The following is a 21,559-nucleotide window of genomic DNA, read 5'->3' as shown; positions in this document are numbered from 1 at the left end:
ACATTTGCCTAAATGCAAGACTGGCTTGTGATTACCACCTTGCTCACTAGCCCATTTTTCTCATTCCGTTCCTTGAGTCTCCTTTGCCTTTCTCACTAATTCTAGAGAAACGGAATTGCTGGTTGTGCAGACTAGACCAAGGTCACTATGAGGCCATTGCTTCTGTTGCCTCAGTCACCCTCCTCATCACAGATAATTCAATCATGACTGGCATTTCCTTAAAGCTTCCGAGGGTGCATGAGGGGTGTGGGTGTGGGGTGAGTTGAATAAAGGAAAGATAGTTTGGGCTGAAAAGTCCACTCTTCTGGAATCTGTTCTTATGACAGACGTTATACCCAGGAAGCTTAGCCAAGAGTCATCTTTCCATCACTCAAGCTACACCAAAAGAAGCTGGTCTCCACGGCAGATTCAGAATCTGTGAAATGGAGAATGAATTATTATTAACATTTTGTGTGAAATTTGGGAACTGTGTAGTTCTCTCTGACCCACATTCTCTGCCCTTCAGTTACAAAGAGTTATCCCCAGCTGACCTCCTACCTCTTGCTTTCTTCCTCTTGTTACTGAAGATTCTTACCCTGGGTGAAAATGTCTGAGCCCTGCTCTCCCAACCCTTTCATTTTTGTAGAGCTTTTGTTACACTTCTGTCTGCAACGTCTCCCTCTTTTTCTGCTAACCTCTTGCATTATTCCAGGTAAACCCCCCCCTCCTACTGGCAGACCAGCTCCTCCTATTTCCTTTTCCTTTTTCTATTCCTTTGTGCAAAATTAACTAACTTTATTGATTTTTTAAAATAATAAAAGAAGTGCATGCTCATTGCAGAATATTTGTCCATAACAAAAAATATTAAAAAGACAGTAAAAATCACGTGTCATCCTTTTACCAGAGATAGCATAATTACTGTTAATTTTTTGGTATATATCCTTTTGGATCTTTTTTTCTTACATGTTCTAGATATGCTCTTTTTTTTTTTCTTTCTTTTTTTTTTTTTTGGCTGTGTTGGGTCTTAGTTGCGGCATGCAGGATCTTTTACTGTGGCGCGGGCTCTTCCTTGTGGCGTGCGGGCTCCTCTCTAGTTGTGGCATGCAGGTTTTCTCTCTAGTTGTGGTGTGTGGATTTTCTCTCTAGTTGTGGCACGTGGGCTCTGTAGTTTGTGGCTCAGTAGTTGTGGTGTGCAGGCTCAGTAGTTGTGGTGTGCGGACTTAGTTGCCCTGCGTGGCATGTGGGAGCTTAGTCCCCGACCAGGGATCGAACCCGCGTCCCCTTCATTGGAAGGCGGATTCTTTACCACTGGACCACCAGGGAAGTCCCCTAGATATGCTTTTTTAAAATACAAACATAGCATTGTTTTGTAACTTCCTTCTCTGACTGATATTCTTACATGGGTATCTTCCAGGGACATATATAGAGCTACTTTGTAATGTTTAATGCTGCATAGAGAATTCCATTGTATGGATGAATCAATACTTATTTAATTAATCTCCTGACAGTGGACTTTGGGTTATTTCTATTATTTTGCTATTAAAAGCTATGTGGTAGTAAATATCTAAATATCTCCCCCTAATTTTATGAGTATAACTTCAGGATAAATTTCTAGAAGTGGAATTGCTGTATCAAATGGTATATAATATACATAAATTATTTAATAATATCTTTTATATTTTAAGCAAAAGAAAAAAATCGATATAATAAAAACCTGTGTACCCATCACCCAGATTTAATAAATGTTAACATTTACCATATTTGCTTCAGATCTCTTATTTAAAAAAAATTTTAATATGACAGATATGACTAAGCTTTCCCCTGTCCTTTCCTTTCAGAAATTGATATGCATATCATCCCCATGCATATCTTATCCTTTATATATATGTGTCCATAAGTAATGTATTGTTGTGTGTTTTAAAATTTTATACACATGACACCATTCCTGCATGCAGCCTTTTGCAGCTTGGTTTGTTTCACTCAGTGTCATTTTTGAAAAGTATGCATGTATAAAATCATTCAGTTTAATTGGTATATGATGTACCATTGTATGATAGTGAGAGATGATTAAAGTGTTTCCACTTTTTGTGTGTTACAAACAATGCTGTGGTGAGCATCCTTATACAAGGAATGCACAAGAGTTTATGTCCACCAGCCACCTGGAGTGGGTATGTGATTCTTCAGCTTTGTTAGGTCATACCAGATTGCTGTTGATAGTGATTGTAAGTATTTTGAGCAGTGTATACGAGTTTTCACTTCCCTAAATTTCTGCTAACACTTGAAGATTCTACACCTCTCAGTATTTCCCCGTCTGATGAATATGAAATAGCATCTCATTGCTTTAACTTGTGTTTTCCTGATTTCAGAGAGATTGAGCATTGTTTCATATTTTACTGATTATTTGGGTTTCCTTTTCTTTGAATTGTCTGTTCATATCTTCTACCTATTTTTCAGTTGGGTTATTTGTCTTTTTCCTGTTGATTTTCGAAGTTCTTAACATGTTCTTATATTTAATCATTTGTCAGTTGTGTGCTTTGCAGTATTTTCCTCCTGGCTGTGGCTTGTCTTTTAGCTTTGTGTAGGGTATCATTGTGAGCGTGTATTTTTCAGAGCTTATGTATTCCTAAATTGTCCTCTAGAAAAGTTGTGCTGGTTTCCAGTACCTCCACCAGTGTCGGAGAGTGCTCCATTCACCACACCCTGCCTCACTCTGGGATTAGTTTTATCATTTGATTGCCTAATCTGATAGACAGAAAGTGGTATTGCCTCTTGTTTTCTACCTTCTCCTTGAGCATCCCTACCTGAGACCTGGCTTTTCCCTGAAGATCTCACTTCCCTTGGGACCCTCTCTAATGATGCAGCTTCCTCTCCTCCCCTGACTTTCACTCTCTACTCCCTGACCTTGCTTCCCGCCCTGCCTGGCAACCTTTCCTATTTGAAGTCAGTCTCTCCCTTCACATATATCTCCTTTCCTCATTCTTGATGCTGACTCCCCCTTGCCTTCCATGTTAGTTGCTTACAGCCTTCTTCACAGGTTTCCTGTCTGGCCCAACAGGACTTGGGACTTCATGCCGAGAATCCTTCAGTGCTCTGGCCTCAAGGTCCCTCAATCTTTTCAACTCTAAAGACTTTACCCTCATTCCACTTAAGGTACTCATAGCTTTGCCCTCATCACTTGGAGCTATTCCACTTTCAGGATGCTAAACTCTGAAATTCTGTTCCCTCCCCAAGCCCCTGAATGATTACACCCCCTGACTCTTTCATGGCTCCCTCTGGACCGCTGGTTCTCCAGCCTTGCCCTGCCCTCAGGACTGCCCACTTATTGTCCTATCCGCCTGAACCTCAAAGACAGGAATTCCAGGCATATACTTGATTACCTGAGTTCCCTCCCTCTCTTATCCTAACTATAATCTTCAGTCCTGGTAGACTACAAAAACAGACTTTTCTGCTGTAGCCCCTAGATTTCTGAGTATGGCTTCGCCTTTCAGAAGCACATCTCCTGACCCATTATTCCTTTCTCAGAAAATTTCCTTGATTTCCCAGAGAAAAGATAGATCCTTAATTTGTTTCTCAAAGGCCTCTAAGATCCGACATTTCTCTGTCTTTCCAGCTCTCCTTCCCTCTGGTCTACTTCCAGTTAAACTCCCATCAGACTGAACGTCTTACTGTCCTTCGTGTGTTTTCTACTTTCCTGCCTCTAAGACTTTGCTTATATAGTTCCATCTGCCCAGGATTTCCCCCCTATCCTTTTGCCATTTGATCTCCCAGGACCAGTGCAAGGGCAGTCCTCTCTATGAACCCTTCCTGCTTCTTCGGTTGGAAATAATCCCCCTCTAACCAAATCCACAGCCTTTTATCTCCCTAATGGCACTTAAAATAGTCCTCCTGGCATTTGTTATATTTATGTGTCTTTTGTATCCACCTTACTGGAATGTAAGCTCTTTGAGGATGGACCCATGCCTTTTGTATTTCGGTGTCCCAACCAGCACTAAGCACATAAGTTTACACGTGGTTGGTGTTCAATATGTATTAGTTGAATACACATATGATGGTAAGTGTGAATGGAAGGAGGAGAGACTGTTGCCCTGGCTAACTAGAGACTGTATTTAAATTTCATACCCCTTCTCCTGCTGTGGTGAGTGAAAAATCGGACTTAGCTTGACCTGACCCAGCAGAAAAATAGACCCAACTCCTGACCCGCTTTGCAGCTGTGGGAGCGTGCAGCTTGTCCTGCTGTGGGAGCAGGAGCCTTGGGTGCCAGGAGTTCCCTCGGGGTGTTCTCAGGGTTAGGGAGCTGGGCTGGCTGCGCTCTGTGTACTCTAGGGGAGAGGGTTTCACACTAGTGCAGCAAAAGGAAGCACTGAGCGTGCTCTTGGCAGAGGCAGGAGCAGAGGGACTGCAGAGCACGGTGACCCTGAGGGGAGGGTTTTATTTTTGTCATCAGGCCACTCTCTTTCCTTCTTACCTCCCAGGGCTGCCATTCTTCCTGCCGTGGGACCTTGAGTCTAACTCTAAATCTTACAGCAGCCTTTCGTGTCATTCTGTCCGACTACTGTTTGTCCTTTAAAACTTGTCTCATGTTTCCTCTCCCACAGAAATCCTGTCCTGAGCCCCTCCACTCCCACGCACTGTACTTTAGAGCGCTTTTAGTCTGTATCCCACATTTGAATTATTTCCTATTGTGTCTTGTTTCCCTGAGTTAGCCCGTGAGCTCCTTGAGTGCAGTGCTAAAAACAAAGCAGTGATCAGTAGTTACTGTTGATTTTATTGAGGAGCCTGATACTAGAACTTGGAAGATTATCAGTAGCAGAAAAACTGAAGATGGGAAAGGACATGAAGGTGAAACTTAGCCTTGGGCTGCTTCTCTATAGAGTCTGGGTCTGGGGAGGCAACGCCTGTTCATCTTTACGGTCTCCTAGTGTATAAGGGAGGAGAGTGGGTTTCCTGAGTTCTGGCTTTTGAAGCTCTGCCTTCCAGCAGTAGTCAGCATCTAGGCAGGTGAGAGAACGAGGTGTTCAGAGTGTGGCCTCCAGGGAAGAAGGGGGAGGGCCAGTGGTTGGGGCCCCAAACAGCTGTGTGTGACTTGGGGTGACCTGGCTCCATGCCCGCTCCCCTAGTACATGTGGGAGCTGTCGGCCCCCATGGTCACTTGGAGCTCGAAGGATCCCTTACAGCCTCTTCCCTGAGCTGGAAGCAGGACAGGGAGCAGCAGGCCAGCTGGCCAGCTTGCCTTTTCTGCCTTAAAGTACTTTGTTTCTGTTGCTAACAACAGACATGGGTAGTGTAAATAAAACGCAGGCACATAGACACACACGTGTGGAGACTGAAAATTTGAGTTGGCAGGGGCAGGGGGAGGGGCTGAGATGGAAGGGGACTGAAAATGTGTAACTAAGTCTCTGAAGATGCTTAGTGTGCCCTGGGCCCTCCCTTCAGCCTTTGGCAATGGACCGCCCTCAGGGTAGCTGAGTGGGGGCAGGCTGCAGGGTCAAGTACGAGATGATACTGTCTGGACGCCACGGGTTTCAAAGACTAGGTGCTTGTTACGGTTGGGTGCATAGCTTTGCTCAGGCATACACTCCTCTGAGCTAGGTGCTAGTGATCTGAGGGCTGACGGCAGCTTCTTCCTTCTGTCCTGCCTTTTCTGTAAAGCTTTCCTCACTGATCCCTTGTATTGCTCACATGTGGTGTACACTGATCATCAGCAGCTGTGGCCTTTCTGGCAGCCCTGACCTATCGGAGCCCCTTGAGGTCTGCACACCTAAACGCATGACTGGCGTTTTGGGTGAGCTCCTGAACGCTGTGAGCTTCCATTCCTTAGAATGTTTCCTGAGACCAATTCAGCCTTGCTAGGAAGGGTGATCTTTACTAGCAGGAGGCTGAATCGTTAACTGTAATAAGAAGTAACAGTTGAGTCTCACGTGACATGAGCTTATTCCGAGACTTGAGGTTTAGATAGGCTGTGATGAGGAAGGCTGTGAGTCTCCATTGCTGGAAATGTAAATTGGAATGGGTTAGGTGTTCTCTCCTCCTTCCTCCCTGAGTCTAAAAGGTATCTAAGATTACTTCTGGAGGGCCTCTTCTGTTTCTGATTCAGGGAGAAAGAGCAACTGCGCTGATATGGTAGAGTTATGACATGTAGAGTTATTACATCTGTTACTACAGGAGTTAAAGGACCGAGGTACATGTGAATAGGTTATCTATTTTTACAATTTAGAAGGTATGCAGGATTATTCCTGTAATAATAGCAATCTGACTGCTAACCCAGTAACCCTTCTTGAATAGGAGAGAGAGAAGTGAAGTTATTATTAGGGTCTGAGAATTGTCTACCACCCTGGAGAGGCCTAAGGGAGTTGCCTCCCATGTGGCCTCCAGTAGCTATGCAGTCACGGTGACACAAAGTCTGGGAACTCCTGAGGAAAGGGTCGGTTGTTTTCTTTCTTTTCCCAGGCTTAGGGTGGGGATGTGAAGCTGTGTATCTGGTCCTTAGGAGGGGTAGTTGACTAGGGTTATTACTGAATGGAATTGGACCCAGCCAACCTCTGAAGCTGATAAACTCCAAAGCAGGGCAGGAGACAAGGTGGTCAGAGAGAACGATGATTCTTGTAATAGAATACATTCTAAACCACCAAGCCTAGGTAGCTTCGTAGAAAGGCTGAAGGAGAGGCAAGATGACCTCGCCCAACTGGGGCTTCATCTCCCGCCTCCACCTTTGCCCCCACAAGTGTCACAACAAGCTGCCTCTGAGGTCTGGTTGTTGACTCTCCTGCTTGCACAGTTCAGATGAGCAGGGAGGTTCTTTTTTTTTTAATAAATTTATTTATTTATTTATTTTGGGCTGCGTTGGGTCTTTGTTGCTGCGCGCGGGCTTTCTCTAGTTGCGCGAGTGGGGGCTACTCTTCGTTGCGGTGCGCGGGCTTCTCATTGCGGTGGCTTCTCTTGTTGCAGAGCACGGGCTCTAGGGGCACGGGCTTCAGTAGTTGTGGCACGAGGGCTCAGTAGTTGTGGCTTGTGGGCTCTAGAGCGCAGGCTCAGTAGTTGTGGCACCCGGGCTTAGTTGCTCCGCGGCATGTGGGATCTTCCCAGACCAGGGCTCGAACCCATGTCCCCTGCATTGGCAGGCAGATTCTCAACCGCTGCGCCACCAGGGAAGCCCCCAGGGAGGTTCTTGTTGAAGCCCCTCCCACCAGTTAGGAGCATGGAGGACTGTGTTGTTTTCCTTACTGTGTCTTTAGTGAGTGGCCTAGTGCCTGGCACAGAGGAAGTGCTTGGTCATTGTTTGTGGATCTAATGGTTTCCCAACTTAAGTTTAAGAGGGACCTTAGACTGGGCCATGGAGCATGAATAGGATTTGGATAGCAGGGAGGAAAGGGAGTACTCCAGGCTGGAAATGGTTTGCACATAAAAAGATGGGTGCAGAAATGGATATGTATGGAGCAGGGAGGCATCCTGCCTGGAGAGAGAAGTTCAGTGCATTTGTGTGTGTGTGTGTGTGTGTGTGTGTGTGTGTGTGCGTGTGTGTGTGTGTGTGTGTGTGTGTGTGTCTATGCAAGTCTGTGTGGCTTTGTGTGAAGGGGAATGGAGGATGGTAGGGGAATGGTGGTGGTAAGATGAGGGATGGTGGAAGGAGGAGGAAGGAAGAAGAGGGAAGCCAGATTGGTTGGTAGCATTTGACAAGGTTCTGGAGGAACCGGAAGAATCTGGACTTGGCAGTTAAGGAGCCCAGAGGAATGACATGATGATATTGAGATTCTAGGATACTTAGTCTGTCATTTATGAGCAGGAGGACTAGAGATGGAAGAAGAAAGGAGAACTAGTAATGATAATAGTAACACTTCACATTTATTTACTGCCTCGATGGGCTGGCACTCGATAAAGTGTTCTTCATGTAATCAGAGACCATTGTAGTAAGCTTGATATGAGGTGATTAGCTGGAGAAAAATTGCATGGAAGATGACATAGTTAGCTTCTTCATATCTGGCTATATTTGGCTCTTATTGGGTTAAATAAGAAATAGCTCCAAGGACATCTTCTTCCTGAGCTCTGCTTCCCAAAACGTGTCCTTGAAGCCGCTGGAGCTGGGGCTGTTATCTGGCTCGGCTGGGCTGCTGAGCTTTTGCATACTCCTTGCCAGGAACTAATGTCCTTGGGCCTCAGCTGGGGTGTGTCCCCAGTACAGCCATCTGGAAGGTCAGAGAAATTAGCCTCTAGAATGTACCCATTAGTGCTTCGAGGGGTTACAACCTGTCAGTGGAATCTCAAGCTTGGGAACTGCTTCTCTCACAGGGCTTTTCGAAGTTGGAACAAGCTAACAGTTCTAGCACTGACTGCTCCCTTATTTGGACACTAAAATTTCAGGGTGAGATTAGCCTTCTCCTTTGTTTTAGGAGAGTTTTTAAGGACCTGATATCCTTGTGAGTGATTTTCAAAGAGATAATGTGACATCAGAGCCATACCTTTCCTCACCTGATTCTTTCCTTGGCCTCCAGCCCATCCACTTATGAGACCAGGATGGGGCCCCTGTCCACTCACCTCAGTCTTGCTGGGGGAAAATGGACAGCACATCATGGAGCCAAGAGTCAGGGTGGCTGAGGCTTGAGAGCCTGGCTCCAGGGCTTGGGCGCAACTTCACGCCTGACCTGGGGGCTTATCTCTTAAGGGCTTTGGGGAACTTGCTGTGCCCATTAACTTGGCGGATTTGTAGTTTATCAACCCAGCTTCATGTGGGGCCTGGTGGGGAGCACGGGGCAGGGAGGGTGTGGGAGGTGTTGGGGGTGGTGGTGCTGCTGAGGGGTGCAGTCTTTTGCGGCAACTTGGAGAGCATACTTCTTCCCCTGCCCACCCTCTGCCATGGATGGCTGATTGAACTGGGAGCCCAGCTCTGTCACCGTCTGCCTTTCCTTCTGGTTGACCCCTGTGAACCGCAGGAAAGTAGTTCAGCTCCTGGCAGTGACATTGGATCCTACTGGAGGAAGGGAAAGCAGGAAGGAGAACATGTTTCTGTCAACAAAGGGGAGCTTTCACTAGTTGGAACTCGCTGTAAGGCGGCTTTCAGCCCTTTGGGTGATTACTGTGGGCTTAAAGTGTGATGCCATGTGTGGAAGAGGCTGTAAATCATAAAGACCACAGGGCCGCGGAGTGGAGGTAGGCCTCCTACTGCAGTCGCCGAGAACCCAAGGTGAAGGCTGACTGAACGGCGGAGCTGCTACTGCCCAGGAAGAAAGCATTTTTGGCAGCGGTAAGGCCTTTGTGGGCAAGATCTTATTTAATCTGCACAAGGACACTGTCGTCTCCACCTCATCGTTAAGGAAACTGAAGCCTAGGAAGCTCATCCACAGCTTCGTAGCTAGTAGAGGTAGAGTTGGAATTTATACCCGACACTACTCTTTTCCCATTGTTCCTCACAGAGGAAACCATGACAAACCATTAATTTTAGTCAACTTTCTATATTAGAAGAGTTATAGATTTACAGAAAAGTTGTAAAAATAGTGCATAGAGTTCCTGTAGACCCTGCAAGCCATTCATTTTTTTCCTCTTTTTCTGGTCCATTTTATGAGGATTCATTGGGGGTGAGGTACAGATTTGGAGTAAGGACATTTTTTCCAAAGATTCCAACTTAGTGATTTTTCAGCTAGAGTTTTTGAAAGTCCATCAGAGTATATTATTTCTTCCCCAGTTCTACCCTGTCTCAGCCCGCTGGACTGGGCTAGACCTGGCTTTGCCATCTGGTTCCAGAGTCAAATACCCTACTTTCTTGACTCTCTCCATAGAGTTGTATAGAGGCTGAGTTTCAGAGAGGTAGGGAAGACAGGTAGCTGTGGTGAGGATCCTTACCAGCTTGGCTTCTGGACCTTCTTCTGCCTGGCATGGATGTGATGGGGGGTGGGGGTCTTAATAGTTTTAGCTGGTGTCTCCTGGCCTGGAGCCAGAGCCCTCCCAAGGGGCACGGGGAACGTCTGTGCGGTAAGGCCCGTTTGCTTGGATGCTCTCCTGAGTCTGTCCTTGTACGGTGCAGAATGGTTTGTGGTGGTCACTGCTGTGGGCCCAGGCCTTGGTCTGCCAGCAGGCAGGCTGGCTGTGGGCAGAATAATATCCGTGGGCAGCTGGTGTGCTTTGCTTGGGCCCCAGGCACATTGTCCATTTAAGGGAAAGGGGTCTGCAATCTCCTTGGCTCTGGGTGTGAATGGGCTGGCCTGAAGTTTGCTCATGGCCTTTGCTGGGTGTGCTTTTTCAATGAGATCATTCGAGAATTACATTCCTATGAAATTATATTTCACTCAGGACGTGAAGCTGGATTTGTGTAAAAGCACTGGCACTAAAACTCAGGGCTCAGAGCGGGGCAGAAATGAGTATTGGGATAAACAGATCTTTAGAAGGAGGGGAAGACAGAAGGAAAGAGAAAACAGTTGTTAAAGGATTTTGCATTTAAAATTGGTGCACTGTAAGCGTACCAGGGAGTCGAGATTGCCACTCAGACTATGGAAAGCAGACGTGACGTTTGTTGTCCCGGCTGCCTGCCACCTCCAGGCAGTATGGGCTCACCCACCTACATCTAATTTTTCTCTCTTCGCTTTTTCTGTCTCTCTCTGTCTCTGTTTCTGTGTCTTTTTCTGTTTCCCTCTCTCTCTCTGTCTCCCTCTCAAACACACACACACACACACACACGAGTGCACACACATACAGCCCCTCCATGGTGGCAGTGTGAGATGATCAATTCTGTATGATTCTGCCTTGTAACTCTGTGTAAATGCTGTTCTCTTAGCTCTGAATGTCCTTCTCTCCCTTTGCCCGGAAAACTCTAGTCACTCTCTAAAACTCATTTCAAGCATTGCTGTTCTGAAATCTATTGTGCTGCCCTCAGACAGAGTTATTTTCTGGCACCTCTGTGCTGTCACTCCCCTTGTGCACCCCACTCTTCCTGTACTTTTCATTTGGTGTATTTGGAGGGCAAGGTATATTCCCCTCAGTGCTTGGGAGAGAGTTGGGTGCTCGTTATTGATTATTGAAGGGAGGAACCAAATGAATGAAAAGTTGGGTACTGCAGGTAGGGTGAGCCACAGAATGGTGGCTAACATGGCATAAGTGACATCAGAGGCCAGGAGACTAGAGAGTCAGATTTGCAGAAAGGTGGTAGGTATATGTGTGTATGCGTATGCACCCAAAAGCATGGAGAAGTTTGTGGAGTGGTAAGATAGAGGGCCCAGTGAGTTCCAGATTCCATAGGCACATTGCAGGGACTGGGTCTGGACTCACTCAGGGTTAGATGAAACTGCCTCCTGAGTAATCCTTGCAAAGTTGCAGAAGGAGGGAGAGGAAAGAGCTTTAGATTTTGAACTGGGGGTTCTGGGTGGTGGTGGTAATAGTACTCTTAATAATAACAACTACAGCAACAGTAATAACGTAGTCCTCACGGTGGACCAGACACCATTCCAAGCACCTTTCGTATTTCAGCCCTTTCATTCTTACAGTAAGCCCTATGAGTTTGCCGCTATTAATTGTTGACATATGAAGAACTGAGGTCGCACAGCTACAAAGTAGTTCTAGACCTGGTTCTGCACTTACTAGCTGAGTGACCTTGGGGCAAGACAGCCTCCCTGAGCCTGTCTTCTTTGTAAAAAGGAGAGAAAATACCTATTGCATTTAACCTCTGGGGTTTGTTTGGCAGACTCAAATGAGGTGGCATGTGAAAGTATTTTTGAAAAGTATAAAGCACGCTAAAGGACTTGGAGCCAGCGTTGGGGAAGAGGGTAACTTGCATAGGAATTGTGGTTGAGCTATTGGGCTCATACTTAATGTGCATGCCGCTCTGAGTGTGGGCCATAGTCGTACTTCACAGCGCACTGGGCTGGCTAGTGGCAGTATCTTTGGTTATATTTAGAATCGGGATTTGAGCTTCCATTAAAGAATCAAGAAACCAGTTCTTAATGGAGCTAAATATATATATGAAATATCACTAGAGACAGATCTTGAGGGCTAACCAGGCCTTCCCTTCTAGCCAGGGAAGCAGTGGGGAAGAATGGTGGTGGGCGTTTGCAAGGGGGAGAATTATTCTTTTGGGCTCTTGGGAGCAGTGAGGCCACTGCAACTGGTGGCAGGGAGTTTGGCTCAGAGAGGTGGCCCATGTCAGCTGCCACAGCCCAGCTGCACAGCAGTGGACTGCAGGATTCTGTGGCCTGGTGGGTGTGACCCGTTTTTCCTCAGGTGAGAGATTTGTAGGGAGTTTGAGAAATTGCTTTAAATTGCTATTGCCTTGGTAACGGAGATTGTGTCCGGCAAAGCGGTCCATTTCTGTGGGCACTGGGCCCACCAAGGTGCCATCCCTTGGGCTTGGGGTTGAGCTGTGCTGAGCCAGGCGGTCGATGAGGAAGACTGGTGCAGGGGACAGAGAGGGCAGTGTCTCTGTGTATAGCCAAGGAAGAGCAATGTGGCCCCCTGAGGCCCGTCACTAACCAGTGTTCTCTGGGGCTCCTTAGAGCTGAGCAGCCTCTTCCATGAGGTCTGAGCTCAGAGTGCCTTCCTTCAGCCTGATAGTTGCCTGGGTTGGCCGTGATGCCTGTGTGAATAATTATAGGTCACTGAACAGAACTGTAGTTAGCTACATCCCTCAGAAATGCCTAATTGTAGGCTACAAATGTGAAAATATACAAGAGCTTTAGATACATGTCATACCTCATTACAGAGAGCAATGGCATGAGCCAGATGTGACTTGGGTGGCTTTTAGTATGTCGGGAGCTGCTTGGTGGGCATGCTGGCTGGCTCAGAAGAAGGCAGGAGACATCTTCCCTGTGCTTCACACAGGGAGACTGGGGACTTAGAGAAGGGGGAGAAAATACATGCTGTGACCATAGCTTGCTCTTCATATGTGCACTTACACGGCTAAACACCTGTGGTTACCATAGGTAGATTTGATTCCTCTTTGGGAATTGTCTTCAGCGCCAGTTTACAAACCACGTTAGAAAATGTCACATTTGAGTCTCAGGATCTTTGGCATTTGTAAGTCTGATATTTTTGGATTTAACTATTCCTAACACTCCTGAAGGCCTGTGATGTGTAGTAGTTTGTAAATTGCTGACATCCAGGTTTGAAACAATGGTGCAAGGACTCACGGAAGCAGGGTGCCTTGTTGCCACTCTCTCAGTGCCCAACGTTGGCATACCTGCTGAGCTCTGTAGGCCTCCATTCAGAATTACCTGTGCACTTATGGGGCAGGTAAAATGGGTTAGGACAAGGATTCTTACAATGAGTCTGTGGAGGAACTTTGGGAGCTTGTGAACATCCTCAAAGGGTAGACAGAAGTTTATGTTCTTAGAAATTTTCTGTGGTTGTTCTTGGGGTTTATTAGATACTCAGAGAGCTCTGTGAACTCATACAGCTGTACTCTAAAAAGTAGAGATTTGGGACAGTGTCAGTATGCATCCCCTTTGATATCAGTATACAGTATGCTCCACAGTATACTTGACAGATACTGCTTATTCTGACCCAAGATGCTTTTCTCTCGTTTGCACCCTTTTTGCCACATGGCTCTGAATGAGTTAGCACCCTTGAAGGATGCAGATTTTCCTTCAGAGAAAATTCAGATAATGTTCCAAAGTCTCTGAGGGCAATTTCCAAACAGGAATTTCAAGAATGTTTTGAGAATGTATTGGAATAAACATTCAGGCCTCTAAGGACTACCCTGAAGAGGATAATGTCTGTGTGTATTGTGTCTCTGGTATATTGTCTATCGTTATTGTTAAATCATCTGTCTCGTTACCTTTAGTTGTACTCTCATGCCCTCAGAAGTTGGAACCAAGCCTGTATCCCTAGCACAGCCTAGAAAATCTTGGAATTATCTCCTTGAAAATTGTTCTGTAGTGACTATGTTGTCATTCAGATGGCCCCTAGCAGGATAATTGCCCTGAGGCTGATGGGGAAATTTTAAGTTCCCTAGAGAAGTGAGGGTATCTGAAATACCTCATATTACCTAACTGGACCATACTTACTCATTGCTGGGCTGAGGGAGCCCAGGTTCACATGAGAGCCTACTCTGTCTTGTCTAGGGTGCTTGGGAGGCTTTGATAAAATGCCCAGTCTGGTTGGTCTGGTCTGGCCCAGCACAGGGCTGTCTCAGCATCAGGCCCCTCCCCAGCCGAGAAGGCAACCTTAGCTTGGTCTAGATTTCCAGGCTTGTGAATAATAGCAGCGGTGGTAGGTAGGGTTTATCTATGGCCTTTGGGGTCCTCTTCCCTCTCAGTTTAAAATATTTTAGTCATCTCTAAAAATCAAGGAGTCTCAGTATTGGAAGGGACCTTACATGCCATCTGTGCTAATCTACAAAGCAGGGGGAGGGGGAAGACTAACCTTATCCGCTTCTTTCACCCTCGTATCCCCAGCATCTTAACTGAGTGAGTGGCATGTGGTAGGGATTCAAAACTACTTATTGAATGAGTAAGCACCAACTTCAGCAGACCATTGTCCTTGCTTCATTTGTTCATTTATTTCACAAATATTAATAAGCTCTTACTATGTGCCACTTATTCTAAATTCTGGGGTATACACTAAAGTGACCAAGACAGTCCTTGTCCTCAAAGAGCCTCGTCTGTAAGTAAGAAGTTAGGAATTAAAAAAAACTTATAGTCTCTAACTGGAATTTAAGAATAAAAAGTTCTCTCTCATATTGGCCATTCTGGATCTTCTCATTGTCTGAGGTCTCTTTGGGGGACCGTAAATAGCATATGTAGTCTCTTCTTCACATGAGAGCCTTTCAGAATTCTCAAGGCAATTATCAGCCTCCCCCATCCACAGCCTTCTCTTCTCCAGGGTAAACACTCTCAGTTCCTTTAGTCATTTCTCCTGTGACATGCCTCTGAGTGCCCTCTCCATGCTGGTCACTGTCCTCAGGATGCAGTCCAAACACAGCCTATCCCTTGGACAGTGTAGAGTCCAGAACCCAATGCAGTATCCCAAACATTAATTTCCAGGGAACGTTCCAGCCTGGAGCCTTTCCTGCAGTTCAGCTTTTCTCTGCTTACCCTGGGCTCAGATGATGGATAATGGAAAGAGAAAGTCCTGAACTTGGCCAGACTGAGAACATCTTCATGTTTGGCTAATCCTGGAATTGAAAACTTTTGTCTCCTTTCTGCCCTAGCCCCCCTTACCCCATCCCTCTCCCCTTGGTGTAGATGAATCTACACACAGCCTTGCTGCCAGTGGCTTGCTTGCCTTTCATTCTCTGAGTCACTGCCCTTCGTTACCAGGGAAATTAGCATGAAAAAGCAAATTCCAGTTCTATAACCTTATTCAATTCCAGCCCTTTGTCACATTCTCTAACTCCACTCCCCACTGAAAATGACAAAAGTTGAGTCTTGTGACATCACAACAGTTGGCTATTGTATCAACAGCTGTGATGTCACCAACAGAGGATTATGACTTCAGGGAAGAATGGAGGGAGGGAGTATATCAGGCCAGAAACCCCTGGGGAACAATGGCGTTATTTTCATGTAAATCTTCACCCAAAAAACCCAGTTGGCCTTTTAGTGGATGGGCTGTCAGTGGAAGCCCTCTCCCAGATTCCCATCCCTCCCTCCCTCAGTGGATTAATGGTTTGGTTTGTGGACTTTGCCCAAGTCTGAGTGTGTGTGGAAGTCCCCTGCTGGCTTCTGGGCTGGCTTGGGTTTTATTCATGAGGTCCATGCTGAATAGAGCTTTTCAGGGAGGGAGTTCAGAGGGGAGCCCGGGAGCCTGGGGTACAGCTGAGGCAGATGTGCACAGCCTCTGGGCTGACAGGGAGCTAGTGTGCAGCCTCTTCTCTTCAGGCAGAGGGGCAGCTCTTCTGTCAGCTGCAGTGAAAGCCTGAGTGTGCCGTCCATAGGCCTGAGTGCTAGCTGCCTGCCTGCTTCTGGGGCAGGGTTGGGCCTGCCCTGGGAGCTCCTCCTCGACTCCTTGACACAGAGACTTAAAAAAACACCTGCTACCAGAGGTTCCCAAACTTTCTCAGTTCGTGGGCCTTTCGTGTTTTAGTAATTTTTCACAGTGCCCAGAGGCCAAAAGAAATACCTTATTTTTATTTATTAAGTGTTTAGGTGTAAACAATTTAGTAAGTGCTTATATCCTGGTAACTGAGTAGCCATTTGAAAAATATATGTATATAAATTGAAAGGAAAAATATTTTTAGAGGAAGGTTGGGGGAATGGTTGAAATAGGTGAAGGGGATTAAGAGGTATAAACCTCTAGTTATATACTAAATAAGTCACGAGGATGTAATATTCAGCATAAGGAATATGGTCAATAATATTGTAATAACTTTGTATAGGGACGGGTGGTTGCTAGCCTTATCATGGTGATCATTTCATAATGTATGCAAATATCAAATCACTATGTAGTACACCTGAAACTAACATAATATTGTACATCAATTTCAATTACAAACATTTTTTATTTCATTCTTAAATAACCACAGTTACTAACTTATGGGATGTACTGGGCACTGCACAACATCTCACATCTTGGAATCAGATTGAATACTGCCATCCCCATTTCCTGTTCCACATTGCTTTTCACACGGTTATTGCTTTTTAATCACAGCAGCTGCTGAAAACCCAGCTTCACAAAGAAATGACATCATCGAAAAGAATGTAGTGCAATCTAATGTTAAAACTGTGGACTCACGGGGTGTCCAAACAAATGTTGGATATTGCTCTTGTTTCCCTCAAAAATTTAAAATATCTTCTAACACAACTTGTAAAACAACTATACCCCAATAAAAAAATAAATTAATTAAAAAAATATATATCTTGCGGCATGCCTGTGAGTTCACTGCGGTGCTCTAGGGCACCTCAGCACACAGTTTGAGAACCACAGAAGCCAAGTAACACTTGCTTTATTTAAAGGAGGAAAAAGGCAAATTCTGTCCCCATCATAACCCTTAAAGAAGTTGGATAGATGGACAGACAGATGCCCCTTATCTTCAGTCTCAGCTCCAGCTGGACTGCATTGTTAGGGGAAGGCCTTTCTTTGACCAGGGTCCCCTAGGTGGGGAAGAATGATAAGGAGAAAAGGCTTGAAGAACAGCAAGAGTGGAACATCTCTTACGTTTATTTTTAATTGATTCAGGGCCCTCTGAACTAGATGGCTTAAAGAAAAATGGGATTTTAACACCAAGCATTTGGGGGCCAGGCATGAGACTACTGCCAATATCCGTTTCTAACTCTTTACAGACAGAGCTGGGCTGCAGGGGTGCACTTGGGTTGGAGGATGACTTCCTGTCACAAGATATGACAGAGACCAGAGGACTTATGTGCTCTGGTGTCAATTAGAGAGCTCAGTGCCAACCTCTCTAGACTCTGGGGTCTGCCACTTGCTATGAAACCCTGAGCAAATTACTTAGCCTGAGCCTCAGTTTCCTTCTTCTTTTTAAAATCAATTAATTAATTTTTGGCCGCACTGGGTCTTCGTTGTTGCGCGCGGGCTTTTCTCTAGTTGCGGCGAGCGGGGGCTACTCTTTGTTGCGGTGAGCAGGCTTCTCATTGCGGTGGCTTCTCTTGTTGCGGAGTACGGGCTTTAGGTGCGTGGGCTTCAGTAGTTGTGGCACGCGGGCTCAGTAGTTATGGCTAGTGGGCTCCAGAGCGCAGGCTCAGTAGTTGTCGTGCACGGGCTTAGTTGCTCCGCGGAATGTGGGATCTTCCCGGACCAGGGCTCAAACCTGTGTCCCCTGCATTGGCAGGTGGATTCTTAACCATTGTGCCACCAGGGACGTCCGAGCCTCAGTTTCTTCATCCATAAAATAGAGATAATGGCAGCTAGATTAAATGAGATAAATGCATACTTAGAACCAGCAGAGCCTGGCTGAATATGTGCACTTTCTTCTACTCCCTTCCAAAACTGAGACTTTTATCCAAAGGGAAATTCAGCCCTAATGATCTGGCCAAGATCTGCGGTTGCTCTACTTCTTGATAAGTTTCCTCTGTGTATCTAATGTTCCTAATCTGCTGAGTTCTGTAACCTGTTTTTCACTGTCTTTTTTCACTGCCTAAGTGGCATTTTTTAATGAACAGAGTTCTTATTTAGTGTAGTCTGCTTTATCAATGTTTTCCATTATGGTTATTGCTTTTTGTGTCCTGTTCTTGCTCTAAGATCTCCTTGGCTTTTGTTCATGGTTTTTCTTCTGCTTGCAGCAGTGTTCTTCTAATGCCTTCTGTATCTTCCACAAGTCCTGCAAGACTCAGCCCAGTGTCACTTCTTGTCTCCTCCAGAAGCCCTCCCCTACATCCATCCTGTCCACCTGATTAGGTGTCTTTTCTCCTTGCTCTCAGAGCTCTGTGTTCATACATCTTTCACAGCTCTTGTTACAGTGTGCCAGAATCTTTTCTTTATTTGTCTGTCTCAGGCAGGATGGGGAGCTGCTCAAGGGCAAGGACCAGAGAGTATAGCACAGTAGCATGGGGGCCTGGCTGGGAAGATGCCCTCAGAGGCTTCAAGTAAGTAAACAAATAAAAGTCTTAGTGCCACACCTGTCTCTCTCTCCTTCTCTGACAGTATTCCCCCAACCTTTCTTAACCTGTGCCCTCTTTTGATGAGCATAAGGATCCTCCAGGCAGATGGTAAAATGCTACCCCCAGAGAGTGTACTCCAGATTGAGAGTTAACTACATTACAGTGCTTCAGAGAGGGCTGATCAGCAGTGTCCCAAACAGTAGACAGGAGGAAAGGAAGGTCCTCTAATTCATTAAGCCCCGGAGAAAGGATCTTTGCATTTTATAATAGGAAAATCATTGTAATCTTTGCAGAGAGCGACTTCAGTTGTTCTGGGGCTGAAGCCACCCCTGCCCTGAATCTTTTGGGTGTTCATAGGACGTGGCCCACTTTTCAATTTTCTGAGTGGGTCTGCTTGCTGAGGGTAGGTCAGACTCTGAACTGGGAAGGCTGGTGGGCTTGGAAGATGGGCCTGGACAGTGGAGCCCCAGCCTGCTCACTCTGTCCAGGTAGAGCCACTCTGAGATGGTGGCAAATGTTTTTTCGTTAAAAAAAAATTTCTTTTTTCTTTTTTTGAAGACTTATTTATTATTCATTTATTTATTTAATTTATTTTTGGCTGCGTTGGGTCTCAGTTGTGGCACGCGGGGTCTTCGTTGAGGCATGCGGGCTCTTTTGTTGTGGTGTGCAGGCTTCTCTCTAGTTGTGGCATGCGGGTTTTCTCCCTCTAGTTGTGGCACGCGGGTTCCAGAGTGCGTGGGCTCTGTAGTTTTGCGGTACGTGGTCTCTCTAGTTGAGGAGCGCAAGCTCAGTAGTTGTGGCGCATGGGCTTAGCTGCCCCGCGGCATGTGGGATCTTAGTTCCCTGACCAGGGATCGAACCTGCATCCCCCGCGTTGGAAGGCGGATTCTTAACCACTGCGCCACGAGGGAAGTCCCTAATAGTAATTTCTTAACACTAAATTTTAGTGTGATCCAGGGAAGGCCTCACTAAGAAGATGATGTCTGACCAAAGACCTGGGAGATGAGGGAGCAGGCTCTCTTGGGGGGGTATGTTCTAGTGACAGCGGACAGCAGGTGTGGAGGCCCGGAGTTGGAATGTGCCTGGTGTATTTGAGGAAATAATAAGGAGATAGTGTGGCTGGTGGGGAAAACGTAAAGGGAAAGAGTAGTTGAAATGAGGTCAGAGATATCATAGAGACCTAAATGATGAAGACCTTGTAGGTCATTGTGAAGATTTTGGCTCTTACTTTTAGTGATTGGGATCCATGTTAGGGTTTTGAGCAGAGTAGTGACAAGATCTGCCCTGTTGCTGGTGGTGGGTAAATGTGATGGTGGTAGCTTATTGAGGGTCTGTTCTGATTGTTTCTATTTTCTCAGTGAAATAGGAAACAGAGTAAGAGCTAAGAGAGTGAGGACAAGAGAAGAGGTCCTGAGGCTGAGAGTTGGGGGAAAGCCAGAGACTTCAAGTATGTTCCCTCTTGGTTCTGAGTATCCTCTGTTTTTTATACATGGCTTCTCATTGGTCTTCAAGTTCTCATTATAGAGGTAGACTATTCTTCCTATACTACAGATAGGGAAACGGAGGTATTGAGACTTGCCCAGTCCCTTTAGCCCTTACTATTTCCTAGTCCTCTTCTGAGAAAGTTGGCTTGTGGGTGGTGTGTTTTTCTGGATCAGGGCAGGCATCTTGCCATCAGTCAGGCTGAGTTCAGCTAGGCTGGAGAGCATGGGAAGGGTGAGAATGAGGTCAAGATTTAGGGTCAGGAAAGGCTTCAGAAAGAAGTCAACATCTGAACTGGAAAGAATGGTGGTGGAGGACTTCATGATGGAAGGAATTGGTTGAATAAAAGCTTGGAGGCATGAACATTCCTGGCATGTGCAGGAAATGGCAATTAGTCTGCTGTGACTGGCAGAGGGAAGGCACTGGTGTGAGATAGGTCTGTGGCCTTGGAATCATCATCATGTTTACAGGACCCACCAGGTTCTTCTTGCCAAGGGTGAAAGCGGGCAGGGCTCTTTGTGGGGCAGGCCTCCATTCTATGGACAGAGTGGGCTCCATCGTCCTGGCAGAGCTGGGTTAAGCCGCTCGCTGAGAGGCTGAGTTTCCAGACTGGCAGAAAGAGCCATGTCTAGGTTTTTAAAACTGTCTTGGAAGCAACCAGATTTCCTTTGGCCTGGAATTGCCTAACAAGCCCTCACCCCATTTTGGGCTTTCAGGAAACATTTAAACCCAACTTCAAACCTCCACAGAATCTGTACTGAACTGGAGAAGGACCATCTGGCAGGAAAAGGGATTGAAAATGGTTGAGGTTGAAAACCCAAACTTAAAGGCCTCTTTGGGGAGGAGAGTTGGGAAAGAGGATGTGGGAGTGATAAGTGGACAGTCAGGAGATGGAAAGAGAGCTTAATTTTTTTCTGGTTGTTAACAACAACAACAACAAAAGTCATCTTTTTTGTGACTGGTTGAGGCAGATTTCAGCCTCATAGGGATCCAGCAATTCTTCTGATCTCCCAGCAAAACAAATCTTGGTTCCTCTCCACTTGACCAGGCTCATAATCCCCTCAACATTTTTGCTCAAAGGGCTTTCTGGACCTAGAGCCCCAGAGCTTGGGGCTGGAATGGAAAAGATCCAAGGTACCAGGTATGTAGAAGTGCCGACGGAGAAAAGGGGTCTGGCACTTTGGAGGGAATTAGGGGACAGACTTGAGAAAAACCTTCCTGGCTCCCTTTCTACAGTTTTTGATACCCACCCACCCAACCTCTGAGCCCATTTTCTCCCCTTACCCTTGTAACCCCTTGATTTTAGGCACAACAGAGCCAAAGACAAGGTTGTGGGCAGATAACCAGTGAGAAATGAGTCAGGAAAGGAAGGGGGGAAAAGAGGGGTGGGGGAGGAGAAAGCCAGCGTGACCGAGATGAAGGCAGGTTTCCCAGGAGCAGCCTTTCCTCATGGGTGTGTTGGATGAGAACTGTTACTGCAGGAGGGCCCTGGAAGATAATAGGGGCACTTGTGAGGAGATTGAAACTCCTGAGGTAGACAGGGTTGGCTGAGGGCTGGGAGGAAAAGGCCTGCTGGTGACAGTCCAACTGGGTGGCAGCTATAGCTGGAAACCTCCGTTTCATTGGTTTTA

General features: G+C 46.2%; 1 protein-coding gene across 14 annotated transcripts in view; it reads left to right on the top strand.

The window, feature by feature from the left end:
• The window catches only part of DENND2B (DENN domain containing 2B), a 180,634-nt gene that overhangs the window by 98,769 nt on the left and 60,306 nt on the right, over nucleotides 1–21,559 (top strand). Inside the window, exon 1 of one of the 14 annotated variants that reach the window (XM_068556577.1) lies at nucleotides 18,407–18,431. The exons of the other annotated variants lie outside the window; for them this stretch is intronic. The gene's annotated coding sequence lies outside the window, so the exon portion shown is untranslated. Of the gene's footprint in view, nucleotides 1–18,406; nucleotides 18,432–21,559 lie in introns of those variants that run through there. 14 annotated transcript variants of the gene reach the window in all.

Source organism: Eschrichtius robustus, chromosome 11, assembly GCF_028021215.1.
Source record: "Eschrichtius robustus isolate mEscRob2 chromosome 11, mEscRob2.pri, whole genome shotgun sequence".
NCBI lineage: Eukaryota > Metazoa > Chordata > Mammalia > Artiodactyla > Eschrichtiidae > Eschrichtius > Eschrichtius robustus.
The sequence above is the reverse complement of the archived record's forward strand: the minus strand, read 5'-3'. Positions and strand labels throughout refer to the sequence as shown.